The sequence below is a fragment of the Natrix helvetica genome (genome assembly GCF_964273705.1).
Source record: "Natrix helvetica genome assembly, chromosome: 1".
NCBI lineage: Eukaryota > Metazoa > Chordata > Lepidosauria > Squamata > Natricidae > Natrix > Natrix helvetica.
The window spans coordinates 2,246,850-2,257,031 of NC_138548.1; positions in this window are offsets into that span (position 1 = coordinate 2,246,850).

Here is a 10,182-nt window from a genome sequence, read left to right on the forward strand (position 1 = left end):
TGAGACTCGGGAGGCAGAGAATAGATGGGGGCATGGCCAGCCAGAGGTGGCATTTGCCGGTTCTCCAAACTACTCAAAATTTCCGCTACCAGTTCTCCAGAACTGGTCAGAACCTGCTGAATCCCATCTCTGGATTCAGCCAGTTGATCAGAAATCGTATAGGTCTTTTGCGAGAGCAGGGAGTTGGACTAAATGGCCTCCAAGGTCCCTTCCAACTCTGTTGCTGTTACAGTCGCGGTCCTTCTTGAGCACTGATTTATTAGTGAAAGTCACCCCCAGTGTGCCCCCCTCCCTGTGAGACTGTCATGCTGTTCCCACAGAAACAAATTATATTTGCTATAAAGGGCTTTGGAAGTAGTTTAATGAAAAAAGGACTAGAGGGGACATGTTCAGCAGTCTCCCAGTATTTGGGGGCCTGCCCCAAAGAAGACGGGCGTGGGGGTCAACTTATTCTCCAAAGCACCAGAAGGCAGGACAAGAAGCAACGGATGGAAACTAATCAAGGAGAGAAGCAACCTAGAACTACGGAGAAACTTCCTGACAGGGAGGACAATTAATTAACCAGTGGAACAGCTTGCCACCAGAACTTGTGGGTGTTCCATCACTGGAGGCTTTTAAGAAGAGATGAAACACTCATTTGTCTGAAATGGTACAGGATCTCCCGCTCGAAAAGGGGCTTGGACTAGATGACCTCCAAGGTCCCTTCCAAATCTATTCTATTCTAATCAAAGAGAGATCCACCCTAGAGCTAAGGAGCTAAGGAGAAACTTCCTAACAGTGAGGACAATTAACCAGTGGAACTGCTTGCCACCAGAAGTTATGGGTGCTCCCACACTGGAGGTTTTTAAGACGAGATCTGTCTGAAAACGGTATAAGGTCTCCTGCCTGAGCAGGGGGTTGGACTGGATGACCTCCAAGGTCCCTTCGACCTGGTTATTCTGTTATTTTCCAGCTGCAAACCAGCTGGCCCTCCCAGCTAAGCCGAAAGGAATTGGCCCAGCTGCAAAATGGCAATGTTTATACTTTTTGAAAATCTTTATTCAGATGACTTTAGACGGATTTTACGGTGAGCTGCCTGGAATCGCATGAGAAGATGAAGTACGCCTACAAATATAGGTAATAAATAAATGCATGTGCGCAGTTTTATATATAACTATTTGGAGATGGATCACCAGCTGTTTCGCACCAGCTGTTTTGTTTTTTTTCTACAGAGTTTTGGGAATCCTCTTGGCAGGATTTCATCCCCTTGGTTGGTTGTTGTTGTGTTTTTTTCCCCTCGCAGAAGGTTGAAGAGTCTAGCCCTGAGCACAGCTCTGCTTCTTTTCAATAGGACTGAGACGTCATTGGACCTGGGTCTCTGCTCAAAAACAGAGCCAAAAGGTCATCCAATCTGACCCCCAGGACTCCTAAAAGGGAATAGCATGGCTGGCTGGGGAATTCTGGGAGTTGAAGTCCACAAGTCTTAAAGTCCCCAAGTTTGGACACCCCTGTATTAGACCTTTGATCCTGCCTTGATTACTCATTAAAGTAACTAAGGAAAGACTAGAACTCACTGTCTCCTGGTCATTGGCCCAAAGTCACCCAGCTGGCTTTCATGCCTAAGGCAAGACTAGAACTCACTGTCTCCTGGTCATTGGCTCAAAGTCACCCAGCTGGCTTTCATGCCTAAGGTGGGACTAGAACTCACTGTCTCCTGGTCATTGGCTCAAAGTCACCCATCTGGCTTTCATGCCTAAGGCAAGACTAGAACTCACTGTCTCCTGGTCATTGGCTCAAAGTCACCCAGCTGGCTTTCATGCCTAAGGCAAGACTAGAACTCACTGTCTCCTGGTCATTGGCTCAAAGTCACCCAGCTGGCTTTCAGGCCTAAGGTGGGACTAGAACTCACTGTCTCCTGGTCATTGGCTCAAAGTCACCCATCTGGCTTTCATGCCTAAGGCAAGACTAGAACTCACTGTCTCCTGGTCATTGGCTCAAAGTCACCCAGCTGGCTTTCATGCCTAAGGCGGGACTAGAACTCGCCCAAAGTGACTCAGATGGCTTTCGTTTTTCAGCAAGGGGCTGGTCTAGATGACCTCCAAGGCCCCCTCCAACCTTCGGATTCTCCTTGGAGCCTGCTGAAAATGTCAGTGAGGGCTCTGGGTTGACCTTCAGTTGTTTGAAAGGGCCGAGCGTTTCCTTCTATCAGAGTCCTGGCCAAGACAGACGGGGTGACACTTTGAGAGACAGGAGAAGCACCCCGGGCCACCCCATGTAAACCTCCCTTTGATGTGTTAATCTCCCCCTCTTCTGCGATGTGTGACTTGGCAGAGGGGGCTGTGGGGAATGAAGACATCTGGCCCCACGTTTTTTGCACCGAGCCAGCGAAGACACCATAAATTAGAATATTTAAAGACAGATGCAGTTTTTCCACTGCATCATTGTTAGTTTTTTGTAGAATCCTTCCAATCTTTGCTGGAAACGACAAGTGTGTCACTCTGGCAACATCTGATGCACGTCGAAAGAAAGAAAGAAAGAAAGAAAGAAAGAAAGAAAGAAAGAAAGAAAGAAAGAAAGAAAGAAAGAAAGAAAAGAAAGAAAGAGAAAGAAAGAGAAAGAAAGAAAGAAAGAAAGAAGAAAGAAAGAAAAAGAAAGAAAGAAAGAGAAAGAAAGAAAGAAAGAAAGAAAGAAAGAAAGAAAGAAAGAAAGAAAGAAAGAAAGGAGTTGTGAATCCCTCTGAGAGTTCAGCTCCCATTCCTTGTTGATTTCGGAGATGCCCAGGGGGGAAAAATGGTTTTTTTTTTTTTTAAACCGGGTGGATTTTCCTCTTTTCTCTTTCTCTTTGTAACGAGGAGCCAAAGCATGCAGAAAACTTTCCCAAAAACAATTTTTTAAAAATCTTTTTTTCTAAATTGAATACTTGTTTGCCTTGAGATCCTCTTCTATTCTGGACTTTTTGCATAAAAGAGCAGGGAAAATGAAATTTCGATTTTGGGTTTTGACCATTCGGTGGGTTTATTATTAGAGAAATGGCTCAGGGTTATTATTTGGCACAATTAAAAAAGTTGATAATATAATTTTCTTACAGCACTTTTCAAAGTCCCTGCTTTTTGTTTCTTTTTTATTTCTTTTTATTTTCATTTCTTTCTTTTTGGGGCATGGTGGCTCAGTGGTTAAGATGCTGAGCTTGTCGGCTCAGGTTTGAGACCTGAGTGCCATGTGACGAGTGAGCTCCTGTCTTCACCTCAGCGCAGTTTGAAAGCATGCAAATGTGAGTAGATAAATAGGTATCATTTTGATAGATAGGTAAGAGAGAGAAGAGAGAGAGAGAGAATGAGAAAGAGAGAGGAAGAAGGAGAGAGAAGGGGGGAAGAGAGAGAGGAGAGAGGAGGGAAAGAGAGAGAGGGTGAAAGAGAATGAGACAGAAAGAAAGAGAGAGAAGGAGATAATGAGACAGAAAGAAAGAAAGAGAAAGAGAGAGAATGAGAAAGAGAGTGTGAGAGAAGGGGAGGGGAGAAAGAGAGAGAATGAGACAGAAAGAAAGAGAGAGAGAGAATGAGAGTGAAAGAAAGAGACACACACAAAGAGACAGACACACACAGAGAGAGGGAGGGAGGGAGAAAGAGAGGGAGGGAGGGAGAGAAAGAGAGAGAAAGAGAGAGAGAGACACACACACAGAGAGGGGGGAAGGGACACACACACACACAGAGGAGGGAGGGAAAGGGAGGGGGAGAGAGAAAGAGAGAGGGAGAGAGAGAGAAAGAGAGAGACACAAGAGAAGAGACACACATACAGAGAAAGAGAGAGGGAGGGAGAGAGAGACAGAGAGAGAGAGAGAGACAGACACACAGAGAGGGAGGGAGAGAGAAAGAGAGAGACACAGAGAGAGATAGAGAGGGGGGAAGGAAGAGAGAGAGAGAGAGAGGAAGGGAGAGAGGTAAAACCAAGGAGGGAGGTCAAAAAAGTCAAGATGGTGGCTCCCAACCAGGGCTTCAAGCCCCACCTCTTTTTTAGACGTATGTTACCCACGGCCTCCATTTTTAAGAAAGCCCCCTTCCTCGTCCCCTAAGCGACCAAACCTTTGCTCTTTCCAAACCGATCCCAGCACGCAGCCAACTCATCCAACTCCAAGGTGCCTTGTTGTTGCTGGGTTTTTTTTTTTTTAGTGCTTTTGGCAAATTTGCTGGGGGGTTTTGGGGGGCTGGGGTGGGGTGGGTGGAATCACTGAATGGAAAATTGTGCGAGAGCCTTCGGGGGGGGGGGAGACCAACTCCAAAACCCAGGGCAAAACGTTTAGCCAGGCAGGAGATAATCCTGTGTGAAATATTAGAAATGACAGGGAGAATACGGAGAAGGGGAGGGAGGACGGGTTGGGGGTCTCGGTGTGCAGTTGCTGTGACAAATTGCACAAGGCTGGAATCCAGCGTGCGCTACAATAAAATACGCGCCAACATCCCACAATCTTAAGTGAGATCCAATTCCTTCTTCGGGATAACATTAATTTCCTAACCGTGAAGGATCTTTGGGCTTATTCGATGGCTCCAGACGGCAGGCGACTCCAGGAGGGACGAGAATATATATATTTTTGCGACTCCAGCACAAAAGGGAACCCGGAAAAGATATTTTTCCCTTATAAGGCCGGAGAGCTTATAGATATTTTTTTCCTCACCCACAATTTACTAATCTCTAAATTGAAGAGATCGGATGGCTGATTCGATTCTTAAAAAGTTTTTCTCTGGCCAAAGGTTTGTGGAGGTCCAGAATACTGGTCATCTTTGCTTCATTTAGTGGCCCCTACGAAGTTACGACAGCACTGAAAAACAGGAGCATTTTTCACACTGTTGCGGCATCCCCACGGCCACAAGATCAAAACTTGGATGCTCGGCCACTGACTCATATTTATGACGGTCGCAATGTCCCGGGGTCATGTGACAACCTCCCCCTTTTGCGTCCTTCCGATAAGTCAATAGGAGAAACCAATTCTGTGTTTCTAGCATAATAAGTGTAGTGATTCACTTAACGACGGTGACAAAAAAGGTCACAAAATGGGGCAGAACACACGGAACAATGATCTTGCTTACCGACAGAATTTGACCTTGCTCGTCAGTGGGTTTTTGGCACCTCTTTGTCAGCTGCTGGTGGAAACTTTTTCCAGGGCTGTTATAACTTCGAACTGAAGGAGTATATGAATCCATATGAATCAATATTGGCTATTTGCTTTTATTATGAATGGCTTGTGTTACTATATAATTGTTACCAATTAAAACAATATTTGCTGTTTGCTTCTGATACGATCAGTGGTGGGTTTCAAAAATTTTTGGAACATCTTCTGTAGGTGTGGCCTGCTTTGTGGGAGTGGCTTGCCGGCCATGTGACCGGGTGGGAATAGCTTGCCGGCCATGTGACCAGGTGGGAGTGGCTTGGCAGTCATGTGACCGGGTGGGAGTGGCTTGGCAATCATGTGATCAGGTGGGAGTGGCCAAGACGATGTCACTGAATTCTTTGCCCCAATGGATGATCTACAAAAAGATATAAAAAAGGAAATTTATTATTTTGTGTACTTACTACTTAAATAAGATTAAAATAAGTACACAAAACAATACAAGAGCTACTTACAGAAGGAAGATGACTGTCCTTGCCAGTCTTCAATATCACTGACTCCAATGAATGGCCTGCACAAAGAAGAGACACAGAAATGAACTCTTTCATTGCATGCACTGCATTAGGATGAAACCAGCACACAAAATAATAGAAAAGGAAGATTACTGTCCTCTGTGTGTTGAAGTCACCCACTGACCACCTTGGTCCAATGAATGGCCTGCACAAAGAGATACAGAAAGGAAGACTTTAATTGCTTAAGGATGAAACCAGCACACAAAGCAATAAAACAGCTACTTACATAGGAAAGATGACTGTCCTAGCGGTCATACTCTGTTGCCTCTTCATCCTGTTAAATAATACTAACTGCAGAAGAAATAAAACAATATTGGACTCGATTGTGGTTGTAGGCTGGGGACTACACTACAGGTAACAGAAGGGACCTCTGTTTTCACCCAACAATGTACAGTCTTTTCAGGAAGAATGTCCCCCAACAAACAGGAAAGATATAGTCTTTCATCCAAGAAGATAGTTCAAGAATGAATGTCATAGGTAGATTCCCAGAGCAATACAGATATCTTTTTCTGAAATTTATTCCTTAGTTCAAAAAACAGGAATATATGAATTAGGTTCAGTTCTTAGGACAGACCAAGTAGCTATTCAAGAGTTAGTGGTGTCGTGGTTAGAAGCAATGGGAGGGCAAGATATGGATTTTAAATCAGTAATATTTGGTTGGACATTTCAAAGGGAATACAATACACATTTAATTTTACACATGTTAATAGCTGCTGGAATTGTGTTTGCACAACAGTGGAAAAACAAAGATATGAAAATGAATAAATATTAGAATGTGCAGGAACGAATACATTGACAATTAAAATCAAGAAGGCTTTGAATACTTTTTCACGTGGGATTTGTTTTATCAATTGCTAACCAACAGAAACAGAAATTAGAAATCTAAAAGTATGAAAGAAGACACCAATTATGTAAGGAAACGTGACTAAAATGTATAAGGAAATATTATTAGTACTTGATCAATATTAATGTGTAGATAACTGTGGGACATTACACACCCACACATGCAAACTATGACAGTGCCAGGAAAATACCCAAAAATAAGAACCCTCCCGCCAAAAGACTGCAGATGAAACCAGTTTTTTTCCCTAACCCTAAGGACAGGAAAGACAAAGCCGCTGGAATAAAAACCATCAAGGCATTGTGGGAAATTGTAAAGGACACTGCCAGAGCTGGCGTACGCTAGCCTCCCGCCGCCGCCGCCGCCACCCACCCCCTTTCAGCCACGCAGCATACGCCAGCTAGCGGCTTTCACAAGGGAAGGCCTTCAGGCCTTCCCACGCGAAAGCTGCGGTCTGGCATACGCTACCTTCCCACCCACCCCCTTTTGCGCTTAGTTGCTTACCTGAGGGAAGCAGCAAGCTGCTGGAAGGCGAAGCGAAGGAAGGACCCAATCAGCAAGCGCGATGTGACAGCTCTTCGGGAACGAGAAAGACTCTTTTGAAAAGAGGAATGTTGGCTGCTGGCGCCACGCTTTTAAACAGGTGTTAGAGGCAGGCGGGTTGACTCCAGCCCGCTCACTGATTGGCTGGACTCCAGCCAATCAGTGAGTGGCGGGCTGGGCTAGTTTAATGCGGACGGGTGGGGGAGCGAGCGACAGGGCCGGGCAGGCGTTCCGGAATTTACTTTCTGGTCCACCGGTGGAACCTCTTCTAACCAGTATGGTAGATTTGACAAATCTCTTCTACCTAACCGGTTAGAACCGGCAGGAACCCACCCCTGGATACGATATACTGCTTGAAATCATTTATTAAGAATTAAGCTTTGTTATTGACTTCTGCTTATATTATTGGCTACTGTATACTGTAGTATACTGTCAGAAATGAGTTGTTTTCTAGCGTAGCAAATTGTAACCTTAATACTTAATACTGGATGGATAGAATCTGTGATTCTATATACAACTGAAAGTAGTGATGCATAAATATAAAATGTTGGAGAATTCTTTCCTATTGCAATAATATTATAATGAGACCGGTGATTCTATAAAGACATATTACTATTAAATAGACAAATAAGGATGCAATGGAATATTGGTACGTATGTGAATCTAGTTTCTAGAATATTTGTTTAAAACGAAAGAATATCAATTATAACTGAACAATATGATGTACAATGATAATAATGTATCTATGTATGCTTGATGGATAATCGGGTGACCTTATATACAATTGAAAGTGGTGATGCACAAATGCTTATAAATATTCCTTCCTCATTGCACTGGTCCCCACATTGCAAAAAAGATGTGGAGACTTTGGAAAACAAGTGCAGAGAAGAGCAACTAAGACGATGAAGGCCTGGAGACAAAAACATATGAAGAATGTATCTCAGGGCTGCTCCAAAGAAGAGGGAGTCAAGCTATTCTCCAAAGCACCTGAGGGTAGAAAAAGAAGCAATGGATGGAAACCAATCAAGGAGAGAAGCAACCTGGAATTGAGGAGAAACTCCTGCTTGGGTGGGGGTGGGGGGGTTGGACCAGATGACCTACAAGATCCCTTCCAACTCTGTTATTCTATATTCAATGGAAGAGAAGTTGCCTTCGGAGGTTGTGGGAGCTTCATCCCTGGAGGCTTTCAAGAAGAGACTGGTGTGCCATTTGTCAAGGTCTTCTGCTTGGGCAGGGGGGGGTGGACTAGATGACCTACAGGGTCCCTCCCCAGAGAGAGTTAATCTGTACTTGTATGAGACCGAAAAGCAGAGTATTGAAAGCAAACATCACTCTAGTCATTTGGTTGATCTCTTCAGTGATTTTTTATATAAAAGAAAACAGAAGATACAGAAAATATCTTGCCAGGGTCCGGCGTAAAATACAATGCAACTCAGCAGATTCAGTATTAACCTAACATTTGTACGAGGGCTATTAATTATAGGTGGGTGTGTAAACACTCCCCACCCCATCACTTCTCGAAGATAAACAGAAACAAGATGAACTATAATTCACTATCTAAGAATACAACCAGTAACGACAGCCAAATCTTCTTCCAACCCAGTGTAAAGGATCCTGGGTAAAGAGAAATAGGAAACGTTGAAAATGAAATTGCTTAAGCGTTGTTTACCTCCTCCTCCTCCGTGATAAGAAGAAGAAGAAGAAGAAGAAGAAGAAGAAGAAGAAGAAGAAGAAGAAGAAGAAGAAGAAGAAGAAGAAGAAGAAGAAGAAGAAGAGCAACAACAACAACAACAACAACAACAACAGCAACAGCAACAGCAATAGCAATGGATGGAAACTAACCAAGCGAGAGAAGCAACTTGAATTAAAGAGAAATTTCCTAAGAGTGAGGACAATTAGCCAGTGGAACAGCTTGCCACCAGAAGGTGTGTGTGTGCTTCATCACTGGAGGTTTTTAAACAGAGACTGGTCATTTCAGTCATTTCAGTCACTTGTCTGAAATGCTATAGGGTCTCCTGCTTGAGCAAGGGGTTGGACTAGAAGACCTCCAAGGTCCCTTGCGACTCTGTTATTCTTTATCTGTATTCCCCCCGGTCGGTGGAAGCGGCCGAGAGACTGAGAGAGCGGTGTAAAGTAAGGAGGACTTGTCGGCCGATCCATCTTCTGCCTGACTTCTTCCTCCACAGCCTTTCGGCAGGGCCGTTTCGCCACACCCCTTCCCCCCCTACTAGCAGGACCCCAGAGTTGCTATTAATAATCTTGTCAAGGCGATTTAATGCCAGCTTAAAGCAATGGGAAGCCTTCCCATCCCACCCCACCCCCTCCTACCCTTCCCGGGACTGGGGTGGCAGCTGCGGGATGCAACGGCCACCCATTAAGAACTACGCCATCCATAAACTCTCGTTTTGCTCCCAAATACGTGGGGGGAAGAGGGGGGTCCCACTGCATTTCCCTCCCTGCCCTCCACGGGCCTTTGGTTGCTTCTGCTGGGACGAACCATCGACGGGGCCAGCCAAGTTTGAAAAATTCATTTTGATTGGCAGCCGGGCATGGAAAAAATTCACTCTGCGAAGAGCACACAGCCCACCCTCAACTTGGAAAAGATGCGACTGGCTGGATTTTGTGTGTGTATGTGTGTGTGTCTTAAATCTCTTGCAAATTTGCAGACCGAGGCCGAAGAAGAAAGTGCGTGGCGTTTTCTGGTTCTTGGAACTGACCGCTGGAATCTTCCAGGACAGAGAAAACGGATTCCAGTTTTCCATCCAAGCGAAGAGCCAGCCAAGAATTCGGAATTATCTGCGGTAGAGCGAGGCTCGGGAAGATGGGTTAGCTGCCCCCGTCCGTGGCCAGGCCTATTGATTGGGTCTAGACCAGGGGTGTCCTAACTTGGGAACTTTAAGACTTGTGGACTTCAACTCCTAGAATTCCCCAGCCAGCATGGCTGGCTGGGGAATTCTGGGACTTGAAGTCCACAAGTCTTAAAGTTGCCAAGTTTGGACACCCCTGGTCTAGACGTAGGCTTAGCATAACTTCATTGTCACTTTGAACGTAGACTAATCGGCAGACATTAAAAGGAAATTTTCGGTGCATTCGTAGATCTCCAAAGGTGTCCGCCTTCAATATGGACCACAGGGACATGACAAAAA